The sequence below is a fragment of the Lytechinus variegatus genome, chromosome 4, assembly GCF_018143015.1.
Source record: "Lytechinus variegatus isolate NC3 chromosome 4, Lvar_3.0, whole genome shotgun sequence".
NCBI lineage: Eukaryota > Metazoa > Echinodermata > Echinoidea > Temnopleuroida > Toxopneustidae > Lytechinus > Lytechinus variegatus.
Window position 1 is genome coordinate 14,205,168 of NC_054743.1, and position 21,936 is coordinate 14,227,103.

A 21,936-nucleotide genomic window follows, 5' to 3' on the forward strand; every position below is an offset into this window, starting at 1 on the left:
TTCGCGTCTACATGTACTACTACACATACTGTACTCCCTGTCAGTATAATAATATTACAAAGTCAATACCAGCCCTTTCCATACTGAATCAAAGTGCCCCATCCATCCCACCCTGTACCCCACACAACTGTAAAACCACCCCTCTCCCCTTCACCTCCTAAAGCTGCCCCCCCCCTTACATTTGCCTCTACTCCCCGTCAGTAAAGTACTACAAAGTCAATATCAGCCACGGAACAACAGGGCTGAAGATGCAGCAAAGACCATCCAGTATATTGTCATAATCAATTATTCATCTTGTCTGACCAGACGCAGCCATCCAGCAGCGAAGGGGATTGTTGTTGAGATTTCTGGACATATACTCTTCAACCATACACCGGTTATACTTACCCTATCACATACAGAAGATAAACCCAACACAGAACACCTGCACTGCAAGATAGCTTATTCCTGAATGCATGTACAAAGTAAGTATGTACAAATTATAAAAGTCTGCATAAATTCATCCTTCAATTCAATTGTTTGGCTATCAAAGGCAAAGTAATTCTCTGACCAGAAAATATAAATCATGTCTTTTATTTACATCTCTTACTTCTCGATAAATGTCAAAGAGATTTCTGTTGCCCAACTTCCCGATCTACATGTAGGCTGAAGAGGCAGATTCATTGGTTAACTATCTCAAATTTTAGAAACCTGTCTTAATGTAATTTACATGTACATGTATAAGAGTGATGATATTATACAATGTGTAATGTACTGACATATCAGGACAGGAGATATCTTTGAATGAACAAACTTTAAAAACTGTTCGTGGGGAAAAATGTAACCAATGTTATCTTGGGTAGATATAAAGTTGGCCTACATTGTTCTAAAAGCTGTCTCCATATACATGTATTCCTTTTTAAACAGCGTATTGGGATTGGCATGGTTTTTCTATACACACATAGCTCTTTAAAATTGCAATACCACGAATTTTAGCTTTAAAATATTTTTAGAAAGAAACCACTCTGATACTACACAGTTATAAATTACCCGGTATCCTATTTGAGTGCATGGCAAATACATTTCATTCACTTTTATGATATCCACAGAAAATTGTACTACGGCGCTTCCTTCTTGCCTCAACCTTTGCATGCAAACTGGGCTTGCACAAACGCATTGATTGGAATTCAAGACTGGATGGCACAGAGCTACTGCATGAATTAAACAGCTTGGCTGCATTTCAACCCCCCAATAGAATTGACTGCAGTCGTCACCGAAAGAGGCCCTCGTTTGAAAGCAAGATAGCATCAACAGTGACAACCCGTGGAGGAATTGAACCGCAAAATGACAATCAAAAGAAAATACAAATGTCCTGCAATACCTGTACTTCAGCTTCATGAATGCATGAATAGCTCAGCCTCAGAATGTGCACAATTAAAAAGTTAACACATTACCGGTACAATAATTTCATATTAGTTTAAATACATCTACATTTTAGGTGAAATACAAATACCACCTTCAAAGTTGCAGAACATCATTTGTGTCAACACACTTGAACATTATCTCTTGACATCTAGAACTAGAATTATTAATTTTTTTATTTTTAGCCAGGCAACAAGTATTAATGGGTAATATGTCTAATGCCACTACTCTCTCCTTTCGAATTAATTTTTAAAAGTCTAAAAGAGATAACGTTCAATTCCATTGAAACAAATGATGTTCTGCAGTTTTGATGCTGGTATTCTTGTTAATGTATTCTTAAAATCTATATGATCATGATCCTCTTCAAGAGTTATCTGATCCCTTTATTGATTTTTGTTAGCAAAAAATGAAAGTTCTTCATAAATTCAGATTGAAAATTATCCTGAGTTGTAAATCCAAAAGCCTTCAGATCAGTCTGCATTGTAAAGGTCAGTGTAAAAATGCTGGGCATATCATTTTAGCCTCTTTGCTAATAAAAGTGTCACTATTTGTACTGGTACTAATTTCAAACTATACTATCAGCTCATCTTAATTTGGCAGGAATATTTGGCACGTTGTCTTCCACTTCAGACATTCACATAAATGCATGGGTGGTAGAAGACCTTGATATCATATCATATCTCCTACATACATGTACATGTATCTCAGTATGTTTGATACATACAATTACATTCATTTTGGGCCAATAATGTAATCTACTTTCTACTTTCCTGAGATTTAAATGGATTAATAATAATAATAGGGTATTTATATTGCGCACATATCCACCTAATTAGGTGCTCAAGGCACTCCTATAATACCTGGCTAATTTTAAAGCTACATGTAGGCGTTCATAGCGCACACAGCTTTTACAGGAATTACTTCCTACCGGTACCCATTTACCTCACCTGGGTTGGGTGCAGCACACTGTGGATCATTTTCTTGCTGAAGGAAATTACGCCATGGCTGGGATTCGAACCCACGGCCCTCTGTTTCAAAGTCCGATTTCAATCAGGGCCAATCCAAAGTTGGATTGAAGTTTTCATTCTAATCGACTTAGGATTCAATCTTATTTGATTAAAACTTTCAATCCAATTGTGAAAAGGTCCCTGACCACAATCTACATGTATTAAATAGATTTGCTATATCAATCTTCAGAATTTATACCCCTTTCATAGTGCGCTTTTCACCGGCAAACTTCACCGGCGAAGTTCGCCAGCGAAGGGGAAAGTGTCCAGTATGAAAGGTACACAGGAGAACTTCACCGGTGAACTTCTCCACCTCTAGAGGTGGAGAAGTTCGCCGGTGAAAAGGCCAGTATGAAAGCAAACCGGTGAACTTCTCCTCGTTTAATGACGTCAGAGGTCATTTTTTTTCTCTCCCAAAGTCCCCTGTACCGAGATTCCGCGCGCGATAAGTTGCAAGCTCAGCTGAATGCTATGGCCAAGTAGATACCCTCGAACATATTTTTATTTTTACTAACAATATTTATTTAAAAGCAATTTTTACATGTATAAAATGCGCTAAAATATAAAAACAAGGTGATATTGTTTGTTTTTCTCGTAATACTTCCAAAATATGTTGTAATTAATTTTTTTGATACCTTTTTGTAAAAGGTAAGAAGTAATGTTTACAATTTTCTTTGACTTTCGTTGACTTTCGCCGGGGAAGAAATGTCAGTGCGAAAGGGTACATGTACATTTTTTTCTTCGCCGGTGAAGTGAGGAATGCGAGGCGGAGAACTTCGCCGGCGAAGTTCACCGGTGAAAAATGAAGAGGGCAGTATGAAAGGGGTATTAGAGACTAGGGACCAATCAGGTGTTTAGGTACATTCAAATGGCAATTCTAACTTGGAGCTCCAAGTATATTTATGTTCTGATGTAGCAACACAAGTGGCTTGCTGTATAAACAATGAAAAAATGCTTCGTTATTTATTTGGAAGCCTCCCCCTGCCCCCCCCCCTCACCCAAATCTCACTATGACTGTCAAAAGTTAGTGCTCTGAATTTTGATTCATCTACAGTATCCATATACATGAACATTATTAATCCATAAACATCTAGAAAAAAAAGCATCCATATTTATTCACACTGTCATTTCTTTTTTTGGGGGGGATTTTTTTAAGTGTTGTTTTTGTTACTTTTACAATGTATATTCTGAAGCAGTACATGTATGTGTACTACATGAACATGGTAACAATCTAAAAACATAAAAAGGCAAAAGAGTGGAAAAGGGGGGAAAGGGCCAAAGAGTGACAGCGTTTCCCCCTTTAAAAGGCTGTTAAGTCCTCGGCTCTTTAAAGGGTTATTTACCCCTTCCCATCTTTCTTTTTTTAAGTGTATGTGTGTACAATTAATGATTGTATAGACCTACATGCACATTAATAACATTTTAATCACATTTTATATCAAAATCAATTGGGAGTCTTTTCTCTTTATCTCTCATAAATACTACAAGTCCGGATGATAAATGGACACCTGCTTTCTGAAAGTACACATGTGTGTCATACAAAGGTTGTCACTTGACCAGCCCCTGTAAATGGCCATTATGATGACAAATAACTGTAAAATAACTGTCCAACTTGGCACTCAATAAAAGGGGAATATCATCGCCCCCTGTGAAGATCATGAAGCCTGTCTCCAAGACATCTCCTTTGTTGATGACTGTCCATCCATTGACCATCACAATGGACATCACAAAGGCCATCCATTAACAGGATACGCTGTGGCCATCATGGTCTTCACACCCTGGATGGTTTGTCCACGTGTAGTCTTCCCTCGTCCAGACACAATCATTTGAATGTTTTATGCTTTTCATGTTGGCATGACATTTGCTCCTGCGACAATTGCTCCAGGCTTAATTTCGCCTTTATAGATGAAGGGTTTATAGGGTTGCAATAGCTAGGATTTTATGTTAGGTTTAGGGTAGAAGTTGGTCATTCCTTTTTATGGAATTTAAAGTGGAGCAATTGTCACAAGAGCAAATGTCATGGAACCCCTTTCACATTCATTTTGTACAATTTTTGCTCATAAAATGCATCTTTTCCTACTACATTGACTTTTTTCTTGTAAATTTTGTATTTCCTTTCAATCGTTGCTATTAAAACACATTCAATGGTGAATTGAATTTAGTAACATTTAATTTGTATAATAAAAGAACAGCCATCATGCTGTCAGTTTAATGCACAGAGCATGTGTACTATACTGTAGGCCCCCTATATGTACGGTGGTATGTGGTAAAATTATGCAGAATTGTTATAAAAATATACATGTACTATAAAAAAAGGCTACACAACTTCACTAAAAATATATAACAGTGACCAATGAAGTGAGGACAAAGACCCCACTCAGACCATGGGTCAATCAGGGAATTGTTCGTGATTCCATGGGTCTCAATCAAGACAGTGACCAACATCAGTTCATCCAGGACATGATTTGACCACTGAGAGATAATCAATAGCGGTTATGGTCAACAGACAGCAGAGGCTGTAAACAAAATAGGGGCATGACTTGAACGCGATCACCCCTTACAATGGATGAGTGATTACTGCACAGCTTTCTTTCTCTTTGTTTGTGAATGTACACTATATTACCATCTGCTCCAAAGTTAATCACTTACACTCAACAAGAATTGAAATGTGGAGTAATGGCTATAAATCATAAATAACCTTTGTTTACATAATGAAGTCTACATGTCCAGGGCACTATATTCTGGCTTTTTTGTCTGTAAACCAACCACATTCACATGTACATGTAATATACTGCTTTGGAGTTTGTTTTTTTCAGATTGATATTCAAAAAGGTTGTCTTTTGGTAAGCAATGTTTTGCATGTAGTCATGTATTAATAAAGCTTGCCTTTAAATTACAGAAAAAAAAACATGTCTTGCACATGTACATGTAGTTAATGTTCTTCTCTTCTGTGACAGATATGAACAGACAAAAAAAAGTCAAAGCAAATTTTGTAAACTTGTAACAAAATCATTTCATTTTTAATTAATTAATGTATATTTTACTTTAATAAAATTTACATTATTTTTCTTCTGATGCCTGTTTTTTTTCTTTTTTTTAATGATAAAGGGGGTTCCATGTTGTTCCTTGAATTATGTGCTCTCATATTCCATGAGATGTTCTTACATACAGTACTTCTGTATCACAGAACACTGGGAAGGTTTGCTGTTCCATGAGGGTACGGACATGTAATAATCCCAAATAGAAACATGGAGCAGTTACAAAATATTATGGAATATCTATACAGTCTATCTTTCATAGCTTTTCCACGAAGCAAATGACCTTTTTACATGGATGTCGATTTCATTCGCTATCGTCATCCTACAGGGCAAACAGCCATTAACCCACTTCACTCCTTTAAAAACCTTTCATATATCATCTTGGAGCTCAGAAAAGTTTTTGAATTGTGGTTAATGTGATAGGCTTTGGGGTACTATAAATGAAGAATGTACGTGAATCATGCAATGTCATTCACATTATTTCACAAAACACTAAACGGTACATGTACTACTGATCTAATAAGTATCAACAAGGTACACTGTACATGTAGGCCTATGTGCACCTCTGTCCAAGTATAATTGTCTAAATCAGAGTGTGAGGAGTATACAGACAAATGACAAGGAATACATTTTGACCAACATGTACATTTACATTTTGTGTTCATCTAAAGCTCATTATGACACTCCCCCCCAAAAAAAAAAAAATGCTCATTGTACTGTACGTATTTATCAGTAATTGTACAATGTACAATGTAATATCTGGATGGACCGAGATGACCCCTTGCAAACCGGTTTGAAAATTGCCTCCAGGGGCCTTGAAAACATCCTCTGTAAATGGGATTGAGAAATAAAAAAAAAATACTCCAATTTATCATGTGGCAAAGGTAAAGGCACAAAGAGATTAGAGAGGATGGGTTCCTTCATTCCAGTTCCCAGGCATTCATCTCAATTTGATTTGAAAACTAGAAATGAGATGGAGTCAAAGCTACATGTACCTTGCCAATTCATTTCTAGAGTGGGATCAGAAACTCTATTGGATTGCAGAGTGGCTGACATGCATGGAGGACAGCATTCTTCTTTTAAACCAACAACATGGAGCTCCTGGCTCGAAAGCCAATTGTTGCCCCCCAGAATAAAAAGGTTCAAGAATCCAGGTACAATTTGTGTAAACTCTGCTACAAACAAAGATATACATGTACATGTACTTGCATGCCATCAGTGCATACATCTAGCCCGTCTAATGTCCAAAGTTATGAATAATTTTATTTTTAACATACATGTATTACATCTTCATCATTGTATCAATTTCTTGTTTCAGCCAGCTCAGGTAAATTTTTCACTTTTTCTTCCCGGGACCCCTGATCGTCCCTGCCCACAATTGCAAGAACTCACTAGGCTATCCACAACTCGAAAAATGTCTAAAAAATATATTAGCAAATAAACATGTTAGCATATTTTTCAGGATTTTTTACTCAATCAGTTCAGATTATAAAGGCCTACAGTGTACATGTAGATGCATAGATTTTAACTTTCACAATTCTAATTTTGTAAGTAAGACAAATATCCAACCAGCCATGAGCATGGAGATATTTACATGTAGTACAGTATCTCCATGAATTGAGCTTTTTGAATACATGAACCTTATGCATAAGCAACAGTATACCTGTATTCTGTAATAAATTATATCAAAACCTTTGTTACCCCCCCCCCCCCCCATCCCATCCCCTCTCTGTCTCTCTCTCTCTTTCTCTCTCTTTGGAGGTTATTCGGTCAATAGAGTTCCCATGCCACCTGTTAATTGATCGGCCAGTCTATACAACCTTTTTTGTGTACACTTCTTTGTGAATGCTTGGTCTATTGGTCATCTCTATTGTCAAATAACTGTAAATTAGTCTCTACAAAAAGACCCTCTACACTGCACTATGACCTGCATTTCAAGACCGTTCTTAATTTTATTAACAAACCTCTATTTGTAAGTTGTTGAATTCTGTTAAAGATAGAGTTTGCAGTGCTAAAAAATTATATCATTATTTGTACAAGATCTTGAACACGTTCAGTACCAAGGCATTACAATCCAAGGTCTGTAATTGAAGACTAATCAAGAGGTACAGGGCAGACAATGAAGGTGGTGGTGATGGAGTCCTAACATAAGAAAGAATAGAAATTTCATCAATAAGAGCGGGTAACAATGTGTAAAAATGGTTCATTCAGAAGACAATGCTGTGTGGATGAGTCATGAAGGAGTAACAAAGAGAATGGAGTATATTTTTCAGGGGACCTACATGTAATGCCCCAGGGCAGTGAAATGTTTGAATGTGCTCCACAAGTGTGCATTACGTTATAAAATGTACATCAATAGGCCTATGTACAGTACATACAGTGCACATGTAACTACTACATGCAAACAGGGCCTCGTAAAACATGCATGTAGATGCACATGACTGTATAGTTTCCCCTCCAAATCTCAGTGAAGTTTTCACTTTGTATTTCAACAGTCACTATCATGTTTCTGATAATCACCTTTCCTCACTGTTATTTTGTAATCTAAGCACTTTTTAATACTTCAAAACAACCAAGCACAAACTTTACTCATGTTTACAACCCCCCCCCCATTTACTTTATTATTGTTTCCATTTTTTTTTTGAACAGGTGTTCTTTCACCATTTGCTCTTGGTGTTTGATATGCACTGCACATTATACTGTGCATAGCATTGCTGAAAGTCAAAGACTGCTACGTCCTCAAGTTCAAGATATTGTAATTTGCAAATGTGCAAAAGACCGCCTCGAGTTAAATCTTGCATTATTAAGTTCCCATCACAATCTAAGTGGAGTGAAGAGCAGGAGCATCACTTGGACAGGGGGAAAGCAGATACCCCAACCAAATTTGAACCTCAAATTTGCAAACCAAATTTAGTCGGCGTAATTGACGACTATCCGACGATAAGTGTGTAGCGAGCGTCGTCTTATGGTGAAAAGATGGTGTGTTTGCATACGAGGTGCAATGCTAAGATTCTGGTTGACTATGCAGCACTATGCAATGCACACTGAAACCAATACCGGAGTCGGGTCGATATTGATTAGATGTTGAGGCTTGACGGATGCATTTAAAATCATTTTATCTTTGGTAACCCATGATGATAGTGCTTCCTTCATGGATAACCTACAGCAATAATCTATGAACATACTACTGTACATGTACTAGCACATATAGATATTCTGTCAAGATTATTACATGTGTACATGTATGTCACTGGACTATAAACTTGATATTTGCTCTGTTTTCATCATTATAATTACATCTACATGTAGATGAATGCTTAAATTTTACACTGTAAATACTGTATGTACATGTAAGCCCACAAATACATGTACATATGTACATGAAAATGGAGCTGGATCAAGCTCTTAATTATACTTTTACTTTGTAGCCTTTTATGTACTCCCAGTCTGAATTACTCAACAATACATGTAGGCCACTCGATCTGTGTTCTAGTAGGACTTGTTCGTGAGACACCAACTTGTAGGAATACCATTACTATACCAATCTACTGTAAAATTATCCATGATTATAGAGGTGCAAAATATGTGTAGGGCTATCCCTTTAATTTGGAATACTACAGCACATCTGTAAACATTATTTCATTCAGTTCATTCTGGCTTCCCTCCAGAGTTAAAAGTATTTTCTGAACATCAACACTCATGTACTACATCTACGGTTACATACTGGTAATCATCACTTTTTACTGTTTTAAACATTCTTAGCATCAAACTACATGTACACCATCTTAATAACCAGTCAATACCAGCCTGATATCGATACAGGCCTAGACGTTGGGGCAGAATTCGTTCTGTTTGTTTTACACTATTGACACTCGCACTCTTGCCTCCCTCTATAAAATCAATATACGCATAGAATTGCAGAATTTAATAAGACATGGTTTTATTGCAACCGTTGGAATCGGTTCCCCAACCCGGGAGATTGCCATAAGGCTACTATCACCGGAGTGAGTGTTGTGATGGGAGAGGTAGTAGGGCGGGGGTAACGAGACAACGGACAGGCCTAACCAGCCTCTCAAGTCGGGTGTGGGCGGCTAACTGGGCCAATGTATGAAACTGTGCATTTGAAAGATAATAAGATAGGCAAGATACTCTGAGTGTGTTGCAATGTTCAGATTAAATCAATGGAGAGGAGCAAAAGGACTGATAGCTCAAGCAAACTCATGGGCTTTAAAGTCCTTCTGTTCCTCAATGCATGACATGACAGATCAACAAGAAGATATCGGTTTTAACCCACTCACTCTGAATAAGACAGGTGGTCCAAAACAAACAGCCTTCTCATGTGTCCATCACACAACAGGTTAACATTAGGTGGTTTCAAAATTCAAACAGCCTCGATCATAAGAATCCCCATTAAATTACAAAAAAAAATTTAGGCAAAAAAAATACCCATTAATTATTCCTGCATTCACACCGCCCCGAAACACACCCTTCGGGATAAGTTCCTGAAGTTACGAGCATGCGCAGTATGGTCAGATAAGCAGGCAAGGCGCGAGATTCAAAATCACTAGCCCAGCAGCCACCCACAGTGCCCGCGCTCAATGACACGCTGGGCTAAAAGCTCCGTAACTTGCTTTCACACTGCTAAAATACCTGGGAACTTGGAAAAATCCCCGCGAAAGTTCTTGTAATTTCGCCAAGTACATGTACCTAATAGCGTATTTTCTTTCAGGGGAATTATGCGTAGTTTGCTTTCACATTACCAAAATACCTGGTATTTTCTGATTGGGGTAAATTTCCTGATCATAGAATACCTGGAACTGACGAACTTCGAGGCGGTCTGAAAACACCTATTTAGAGTACAAGGGTACTCCAGGCTGAAAATTATATGATTTGAACAGATCACAAAATATTAGACAAACAAAACACTGAAAATTTAATCAAAATCAGACAAAGAATAACAGAGCTATGCCATTTTAAACATTTGCATCAATCTGGTGAAACTGCTCTAGGCATTTCTTCATGAATATTCAGTGAGCAAACTACATGAAATGATGTCATATGATATCCCCACTTGTTATTTTATTATATTCAAATTTTTCCTCCAAGAACTAAAAAGATTTTACTGACAATCTATAAATTTTAGTGCATTAGATACTCATTGCTGCGACTTATTTCATTATAAGGGAGATGTACCCTTCACACATGTACATGTATGAACAAAATGAAACAATTTATAATATCAGTGTGCATGTAGGAATGTCAGATGGTACATGTACTTGAGCATAATGTACCGGTACATTTTTTCCAAATTCTTCTCCTGACTCCCTGTCTTTTATACAAACAGGTTGGACACATTACATGTAGCTCACTCCCATTGGCTAAAACATTGGATTTACAATGTACGTTTTTATGAATTTTCAGTCAAAACAAAGGACAAACTCTGAAAACATATCCTGATTAAGATTATCAAATGTTTGCATTTATGTATTTTTGTTAAATGAACAATAAAAGAACAGAAGAGGAGTTCCTTCATACCTACATGTAGGCCTACAACTTTACTAGCATATACTGTAGGTACAGTACATGTACATGTATATTATGAAATGGCCTCTCCTGAGTCCCTTGTTTTTTGTATATTCACTACATGATGTAACCGTAGTAACAGGCACCAAATACTGGACATTTATTCCCCACTTTTCTTCAAGAACTGTGATTATTGCACTCTAATCCACTTCTGAAAGATAAGTGAAGAGCATTATTATTCCTCCATTTTAACTACTTTTCTACCCAGGCTAGGCTACAAAAGAATGAACATGTAGAATATAATGGTAGTAATAGAATAGTTAATAAAAGACAACCCTGGATTAGCACAGATGAAGATCTGAACAATAGAACTAAATTCTTCCCAGTATTTACAATACACTGCTTTATTTCTTTCTTTTTTTATTGCATGTACATGTAGGTAATATAAATGTATGAGTGAATTGTTCAATGAAATATGTAACTAGTGCATGTGAAAATAATTTCATTTCAACTAAATTGTATGATAAATAAAACTGTTGAGTTTTTATGTAATTATAAAATCAAATTTGTCACAAAAAATTGTAGGAAATCACAGAGCTCTGCAATACTTCTGGATTTTTTACAATTACAATTCACAGAACTATAGTATATTTTTCCCAGACATTGTCATCATACCAATACCATGGAGCCTTTAACTATTATCTCTGTTAATAGCTCCATGCCAATACCATGCACTCTATCGACAAACTGTGATTTCTCTCTTTGATCAAACTACATGTACATAAATTTAATTTTGGTGTAAATAAATATCTAATTTGCCTTTTCACAAATAATATCAATCATAATCCATGTACATATACATGTAGATGTACTATAAAATAAACAAGTTTAAAGACCGACTGATTCTAGTTCAAATATCATTTATAAAGTTCTGTATAAAAACTGTTTTGTTGTTGTTGATTGTAGCCTCTTGAGACATATCACAATAGCAATCTTGAAGTAATCAACACATTATTGATGGGAAATCGGTCAAATTACATGTATATTCTTTCCAATCCTAGCTCTCTATCCCCAGAATGGAACTTTGTCAAATTCATTTTAGACCTTCAGTGCAATAATTGTACAGTATCACTCTGCAGCCATTTTCCTTCTTCATCACCCTCTATCTTTTTAATCAACAGATTTGTCGTCTCATCAGCTATGCATGTTGTGTCAGTGTACCTTTATGAGTTCTCCACTGAATACTACAGCCATATTCAGCATTCAGCGGAATGATAATTGGCTGCAATTACTGGTAAACACCCCCAATCATGCATACTTTCATGTGCACTAGAATACAATTGCCCTGTGTAAACAACAATTCTGCTTTCTGCAAAAGGTTGAAAATATTTGTGCATTCCTTGTGATTCTCACATCAAAATAAGTGGAACAGTAAGAATAAAGCTTTGAAATGAAATCGAAGAAACATCACTTGTCAACTAAACTTGCAAAACAAAAGCTGAAAGTTTGAAATATTTGACATATTTCAACACTAATGATATTTTATCAGCTGATGTAATCACAAGTCTATGAATATCTACAAAATGTACATGTACGTATCCACCACTTCCCAGTTGAATGAGCTCCCCCCCAAAAAAAAAGACGAAAAACAATGATTAATTAGCATCATCATCACAAAAATCACCATCATCACTTCGATGAAACAAATCCAATGTGCATGTAAAATACGTGTATATTAAAAGCGAGTAAGCAACCCTACATTTGCAAAATCTATTGTATGAATGCCTATTATACATGTACTTGTATACGCCTACAATGTACATGTACATGTATGTAGGACCATGATGCAAGTAATGAACTGCCGTGCAGTTGACCCTCAAATGACAAACCTCCATACATGATACATTGTACATGTACATGTACCCTTGAAGGAATATGAAATTCCTGAATGGCCCAGTACAACATCTTGAAACTGCATCTGGTTGTTGCTAAGCAACTGCATCCTTCAAGTACCCCCATGTCATAAAAAGATCCACCATCTTTGCATTTGGTTCATATGTATATGAGCTCTACAGATGTCCACTGTTGCCTGCTAGCAAGGAATCAAAATTAGTTTTCTGTGCATTGACATGGGTAGGGTTACATTATTACGAAAACATCATTTTATTCTGTAGATGCTCCGGTACATATGACAGGACACACAGGTAATTTGAACCGACACTGCCTTTGGTCAATGGCTGGAGATGTATTATATTCTGTAAAGTATTTATTGGCAAGATATCCTTCTATGAGAGCAATGACAACGGACTGAGAGCCATTTTGCTATGATTGTTGTACAAAGAAATACCCCATGTCAAATTTACATGTACTTTCTAGTATAAAATACTCTCAATCATAAAAGATTATTTCATTTGTAATTTTGTTTCTTTATTTAAATTCATTTTATTTTATTGTTGGTCCTATACATGTACACGTATGTATGTACATACTACATAGTACATACACCTGTACTGTATGTTATACATGTATGCTCCAAGTTTGCATAGTCAAGTCTTTTGTGTATCTTTATCGTTTTCCTCCATTTACATGTACAAAAGTCATTATTTGTTATTAACAGGGGAAGTTCACCCTGACAAAAGTTTATTGTAAAAATAGCAGAAAAATAATTAAAAATATTGCCGAAGGTTTGAGAAAAATTCATCAAATAATTAAAAAGTTATTAGAATTTCAATTATTTGATTTGTGACGTCATATGCGAGCAGCATTCCTACATAGCGAATGGTAAAAAATCAATGAAATGTCATTTTCTCAGAAAATTGAAAATGGTTTTCACTGTAACTTTTGTATATCAATAGACAAATCGTTTCACACCCGATCATGAAAAGAAAACAAAATTAAGTCATCAGGAACCATACAAAATTTGAAATTCATACATTTTATATTACATAACACATGGGGCAGCTGCTCGTTTATGACGTCACAAATCCAAAATTTTGAACTCTAATAACTTTCTTACTCTTTAACGGATTTTCCTCAAACCTTCACCAATATTTTTTACTATTTTTTCTGCTATTTTCACAACAAAGTTTTCTTCAGGGTGAACTTCCCCTTTAAATAGTAACACAATTTTCGAGGCCAGCTCTTGATTCAATCAGTAATCACATGAATGGATTACATTACAGTTTGATACATGTATTTATACAACAATCAAACAAATCTAAAAGAGTTCAACCTGATAACATTCACTGTTTACTTTCAGGAGACATGATCAAGAAACTTTATCCTATGTCTCATTAAAAGTAACAATGTTTTGAACGGATAACGATGCTCAAAGTCCCAAACATTGCTATTCAATTACAGCTAGATGTACATGTACATATACATTCATTTATTAAAGGTATGGGCATGGTCTGCACTATGACTCTGCACCTCTGAACACCACAAAAGGGGGCACATTTCACAACCATGCTCTGTGGAATCTCACAGATTCAGGTGTAATGAACTTTCAAGCTGGGAACCCCATCTTGTCTCGCTCGCCTGAAGTCGCCATGGGCAATTCTAGGCAACCCTGGGTTTTCATTACGGATCTCAGCCCATATTGACAGGGATCCATGTCGCCAGTAAAGGATCATATGAGCTCCTCAATTTTACCACCAAAGTATTAAGAGGACCATTCCAAGTGTTCTCCACTCCTACAAGTGCTGTTTTAATACAAGACGAATGCAGTGGATTTGGACTAGATGTACATCTTACATACATGTACGTCTGAGACAGGTACAGTAGATGCAGTGTAAACTTACATCCTGCTGAGACAAAACGATTGTACATTAACAAGAAACTTTATGCTTTTATATAATTCATACTTGGTTACTTGCTTGTTCTCCAGACAAGAACTGGAAAGACTCATCTGGCTGAAGAGATAGCATGCTTAAAATATTAAGAATGTTGCACATGTACACTGTACTAGTCTAAAGTCATTTTATTGCTAAATTGACTGTTGATAAGTTGATTAGTAATGTGTACAGTGAATCATAGGAGTACAGTGTAGGACACCTGGGGGGTGTTTCATGAACATTTTTGTCTGACAAGTTGTCAGATCTGACATCTTTCCTTGATTCTGATTGGCTGAGAGGCACTGTTACTATAGTAACTGTCGGATAAAATGGGACTTGTCGGATAAAACGTCCGACAAGTCCTTTCATGAAACGCTCCCCAGTTCAAGTATCTAGACCTGCTGAAATATATCATTACATGTAAGCCTACATACAGACAAATTCCTTGATTACATGTATCATATATCACATTAATCTCCCACATGCTCCAATCTGACAGTATTCCAGTTCAATCTCTGATAAGCTGGCTTTGTTTACATGGCTGACTAACACAAGTCAAGGGTTGAAAAGACAGTTATAAACAAGCCACATGGATGACCGACTTCAAAAGATAGACCTAAGAGGAGTCTCTAAAAACATGTTTTTCAATATCCAAATTTTTACAAGGAGTGGTGAATATGAAAGAATGAAGCAATCTGCAATCATTTCTTCACGTACAGTACATTTCACAAAACAAATTAGTCAAAGTTTAAAAAAATCTGGAGTAAACAAACTAAACATACTGGACTGAATATGCATGTTTATGAATTAGTCTGCACTTTAACAGAGTTCAAGTAAATGGGGGGGGGGGGCTTTTTTAATCCATTGGGGTGACCTGTTCTTGTAAAGACTCCAACTTTGATACATGTAAATCAAAATCTTTTGTTTTTTTTTCCCAAATGTACACAAGTTCGCAACTCCATGTACGTATGTATTATTAGGCTATTTAAAGGTATTCATCTGAAAGAGTACAGTACATACATGTACATGTACATCTGCTTCCTAGTCTATAGACAAAAGGATGAATGCTTCACTTCATTCGATGGCACATGCATAGAAGACATTGTGGGTGGAGTTTGCAAACAGTGTCAACCCTCCATGCATTGTACATGAATTATCTATTATAATCATGCAAAAAGTACAAAAAATGCTCATTGTACATATGTACAAAATGGAATGATAAAATTTTTGGTGGACTGATAAACAACATATAAACTTTTCAGCTCGAATGCAACTCAAAAATTCAGATATTTGGATGCATAAAGAAGTAGGACATCAGCTGTGACTGGTAAGGAGACTAACAGAGGGCAGGTGTTACTTCCTAAAATCCTGAGTGATCAGTTTGCTTTGCAAACTTTTGTTTACTTTAGAGCTTGAGGGAGAACTCTTAGACATAATTGACTTCATATTGTACTAAACTGAAAGAAGGATGTGACAAGCTCAAAACACAACCAACACTACAGACAATATCCATGTGAATTTAAACTTGGACCTGTACACATACTGTGTACATGGATCAAATTCAAATTGTCAGTCAATTCCAACTGATTATTTTCTGTGAAGGGCCTCCTTGATTTTCACTATAAATGAAAGTATTATAGAAAGTATAATATCTAACAATCTGACAATGTTAATGGTCTACATGTAGCTACAGTAGATTGTACATCAAAGCCCTGGCCTAATTAGTTTTATTGATGTTGTCACCCCGTCGATCAACCCACACCCTCCCTCCCCCCCCCATCTCTTTCTTTCTCCACAGGACTTTGTTTTTATTTCAAATGATCATTGACATTTCAACATTTACCATTAGCATTACGGGAATTTTCCAAGAAATAAATAATGCACATCTTTTAAGCTTGATTCAATTTGGAAACTCTCCATCTCAGTTTACAATCACAATGGACTTTTCGATTTTCACACAAATTTCTTTCAATTTCGTTGTGACAATAATTCATGGAGATTTTAATTTGAACATCTTTTTCCAAATACTTACGAACTCTGACAGATCTAGCATCTAATTTCTCCACAATATCTTCCAATCTGATCGTTCTTCTCCTCAAAAGAACTGTTCTATGTGCAAGTAAATGGGCTTCACTGCTGATGTCGCTGAAAATGTCATTCGCACGGAGCGATAGGTCAGAGAGCTGCCGGACCAGACCGCAGAGTGTATTGTTCGATACCGTGTCCAACTCCCTGTCGCAGCCGGGAGGCAACGGACTGTTGCTCAAAAATTGAGGCTCCACAACTCTCTTGATGAACGGCATGATGAAGATTGTAACAGTTATTCCGATCCTCTGGATGTACGTTTTGATAGCTGATGATGGAATAAAATCCAAATAACATAAAAATCCACTTCAAGCGCAGGTTTACATCATTATTATTTATTAGTCTCCAAGCCCGGTCTCCAAGACCATGATCAAATCTACGTTCAACGAGAGAAATGCTACGAACGAATGTGTGCGTGTTCTAGACCGGCCGTATCTAGATAAACACACAAGTACAATATAATAGACCCTGCGTACAGGGTCTCCGCGATCCGTACAGCAAAATCGAGGGGTGCAAAATTGAAAAGAGAGGGGGCGGGCAAACCCCTCTTCGTCTGGAGCTATTGTTGTTGTACCCTTTGACGGGCTAACGGAACAAAAGGTCCATCAGTGTATCTGCTATTCACAAACTGCTGAACACTAGATTTTTCTTATTGAATGTATTTATGAAAATTGTATGTCGGGAGTTTGCCAACACTAAATAAGTAGGCCTAGGGACTAGTCAAAGATATAGGCAGGCCTATTCATATTTTGATTTCTAGAATATAACCCTATATGTTTCTTTTGATTTTTCTGTGTGTTTTTTTTTCTAAAAGAAGGTGAGACCTCTTTGGCCGAAAGAAATTATCCGTTATCCTCCAGAAATATAGGCCTATTGACGGAAATTTTGAAGAGCAGCACTCAGTGAAACTCCAGGTGAAACTATTTTAAATTCAATGACAAAAGTAAACTATCTGTTTCTTTGAGTATAGTTGGTAAATGTCAAAGGGGCCCAGACGTTAGTGAAAATCGATGCCAAAAAAAATGACAGCAAGAAAGAACTGTAAAATCAGCATTGGAAGTGGCGAAACGTCTGGTATGTTCTGTTATTTAGGACCTATGCGTCACATGTTAATTTTGATTAAAACAGTGATATCACTCAATAATATTGATGCACGTGGTTTGACAATGTCGGGGATTTCCCTGTATAAAGCGCGTACTTTCATGCGCACCGTGCACTCACTATAATGGATAAGTTTAATAAATAAATAAATAAAAATATTTATGTTAACATTTTCTTTTTGAAAACACGTTCATGTATATACATGTATGTAAATAAACGATAATTAGGTAAAGAAAAAATAAATCTTAATTCTCTCTAATTTCTTAAATAAAATTTTATCAATTTTTATGCCAAAGTCCAATAGAATTATATATCCACTTTAACTTCACATATCGGTGCCTTTGCATTGAAGTTCCAACTTTTTCAATCCTATAACACGCATTCATTCGTATTTATTTATTGTCATTGTTGGTAGTACTGTTTCTTTTTAAAATTATTGTTATTACAATCATTTATCTTTTTCTCTCTCTTCCCGTTTTGTTTTTCCTTCTTTTTCTATCAGTTTGTCTCTCCTCCTTCTCTCAACAATCGATTTAGAGACACATCATTCCTTTCACTTACCGTTACGTCTCTAAAGTAATTTCATGTAGTATTTATTCCATTACTCTGTAAACATGTGATTGTATATATTTGTAAATACTTTGTAAATATAATTGAAATGATTTTGAATATGTTGTTTTATATGATAGTGCCCCAAATACCCGAATTAGGGTGACATGGGTTAATAAATCATTGTCATTGTCACTCACCCCCCCCCCCCCCCCGTTGTGTTTTAGCATTTTGTTTTAATGTTTTGTTTAAGGTCATTTCATTGATTTTCACTCATCAGTAAATTTCTTATAGTCAATTACACATTTCTATATACCTCCTTAATTTGCAGTGGTTTTCATATAATTTTATATTATGTTTTATTGGGACACTATCATGTTAATCACCAGTAAAATCATTATGTTATATAAATGTAAATTGAGAAATTATACATTGCCATGTCAACATTCTGGTCGGCGATCATTGAAGGCCTACGGTCCTTCAGGAGAAGGTAATTCTAAATGGAAAGTCCACCCCCTTTAAAAAAATTTAAATCTGGGGCCTGTTGCATAAAACGTTTTACCTGAGAAAACTCTGGTAAAAACTGAAAACTAAGGTTAGTCTGATTTCTGCCATTGACTTTAACACAGGGAAAAAACTCCGGTAAAAACAACCTTAGTTTTCTCAGGTAAAAAGTTTTATGCAACGGACCCTAGGAGTGTCAACATCACAGGTGCATTTGGATTGTGCCAAATTTATAAAATCAGACATTTTCGAAAAATCATTCTTTGGAAATGTCCGTCATCCAGATGACGATTTCCGAAAAAAATGATCTTATTTGTATTTAGGTAGGGTACATTTCTTATGCAATAAAAAATGGGGGTCAGTTGATGCCAATATGGACATGATTGCCCCCTCCCCCGAAAAAATATAAAGAAAAAAAGAAAAGGGTTATCAATCCTCAAATTCCTTCCGATCATCGAAAGCAAAGACAAGAAAAAAGGCCGAGTATTCCAAAAAGAAGGGTGACGACTATACCGGGCGACTATATACGACATATTAATAATCACTTTTTTTAAATGGTATCATCGTGCACTTGCCTAATTATCAATCCACTCATATTCAAAAGAATTCATGGAAATATTGTTGCCAAACATCTTGACATCGCCATCTTGTCCATTATAATCCATCAACAAAATTTCATCACATTGATCACAATTGTGACATGATTTTATGAAGAAAATTACACTTTCCTCTGTCTTCACTTAGTTTGAAAGGAGAAAACCAAGTAAAAAATTGGCAAAAGTAAAGCTGGATGAATGACTGAATTAACATCCAAATCAATTATTTAACAGATGAATGAGAAAAAAAAATTAACTAGGATCAACATAACCCACTTTATTACATTTACTTAATCTTTATGTTATAAGAACTATATTATCTCAAAATATGGAACCCAAGCGCTCGATCTAAGTCCCGTCTTACAGAGAGTTGCGATTGATCAATCGATCGCAATTATATGGAAAGCCATCAAATTCAACATAATGCATGTTTGCTCATTTGTTTATTTTCTAGATATGAATGTATATCCATAAGTTCATTGACAGTTCGGTGCGTGTGTTCTCTTTGTTTACAAAGGAAATTTGCACATTTTCTGTAGAAAAAACTTAAGACACTAAAGTGATGGATTTCCATATATAGAGTTACGACTGATTGGATCATTTTTAACTCTTTGTAAGAAGGTGCCCTAAACATTATAATATAATGGGCGTGGCGAAAAGGGACCGTGCCCCAAGAAAGAATAGAGAGTTTTAAAGGCAGAAAAGATAAAGTAAGAAGGACAAATTTGGGATTGTCATTTTTTTCAAGCAATCTGCTTTAACTGCTTATGATGACAATCCTTCTCCTGCAATTGTGAATATCATATAGTTAATCATTTTTGTCTGGAATTATTTTTTTTAGTACTCTTTATTCATGATTCATGTCAAAAATGCTAACATATTATGTTTATTATGTTATGAAAAATGTATTATACGAATGTTATGGATGCAGAAGAAAACAATAAGTCAAATCAAATCAAATCAAATAGGACAGACAGAGAGGGTTGTATTAAAGAAGAAATACTTCAACGAGACCGAGCATCCCATATATTAATTGCCTTCGCTACGCACAGCAATAGGGGAAAAAAATTATTATCTAAAAAAATACCTATAGACGCAGCCCCTAAAAATCGTCTTCTTCTTTTTGATAATTCTTCAAAATTCTCTTCCATTTTTCCAAAAATATCATTTTCAATATAAATTATACTAAAATCATGTCATAAAAATAAATATATAACATATTTGTTAACAAAAAGAAGGCATAGTTCCCTGAAAGCCAAAGCTTGTGACGGGATTCGCCTGTATACAAATAGAATTATACAAATCGTTTTGTTCTATCCCAATCCTAAGGTTGACTAAATTTCTCACTGTCAAGTTTCTGGCGAACAAAATCTATATGCGATGAAGACCCTATCGAAAATTAATGAAAAAATACTCAAAATATCAAATCTCCCTTATTTACAATGATCTTTGAGTAATCATCGCCACTCCGAAATCCTATACACAGATGCATATTGGATAACTGCTTGGTAAAACTTAAAAAAAAAACGAGGAATGCAGTTACTTCCTGTCTCTTTTAATTATCAAGATAATTTTGATTTATTGAAGTTAACCACATCTTCTCTTCTCAATGTTATGTTTATGACAGACCGATAGATGGCGCAATCCCAGAATCGCATCTGAGTACACGTTGCTAACTCATTTGCAAGAATGTGAAAATAAATGTTTACATTCTTTTCTTAGACGTTTATTCCAATATTAAGAAAAGTGGCTTATGAAACGGGAAATATATATAAATATATAAATGAACAAATAAATAAATAAATGAATGAATGAATACATGAATGAATGAATGAATAAATAAATAAACAAATAAATGAATAAATAAATAAATAAATAAGCTGTAATCATATTCGCAGCCTTAACATGATAATGAAGTTGTATCATTCTTTATTCTCCATTATTTATCACAGGCCTATTTTAATCTTGATCACTTTTTTGAATGATTATATTTATTTCATCTGTACATTCAGTTTTATTTTATAAAAATAGATCTTAAATACATAAATCAAACAAAGTTGATGATGCCTGATGATGGTGATGTTGATTCAATTCACCTCAATTAAACTCTGTTCATTTTTCATTTAAATAGCTTATGATGATGATGATGATAGCATCCTACAAAAATTATCGTCAGGCATGCAGGCAATCAGTCATAATTGAAATTCCCGTTTGTGTGTGTATTTGAGTTTTGTCAGACGTGTATCAATCAGATATGATTATTTACGTCTGGGACCGACCTTTAACGTCACCATCCGAA

The 21,936-nt window shown here is 35.6% G+C and overlaps 1 protein-coding gene across 1 annotated transcript in view; it reads left to right on the forward strand.

The window, feature by feature from the left end:
- LOC121412817 (origin recognition complex subunit 3-like) overlaps positions 1-21,936 on the forward strand; it is a 74,050-nt gene that overhangs the window by 32,027 nt on the left and 20,087 nt on the right. The gene's annotated exons all lie outside the window — the stretch shown is intronic.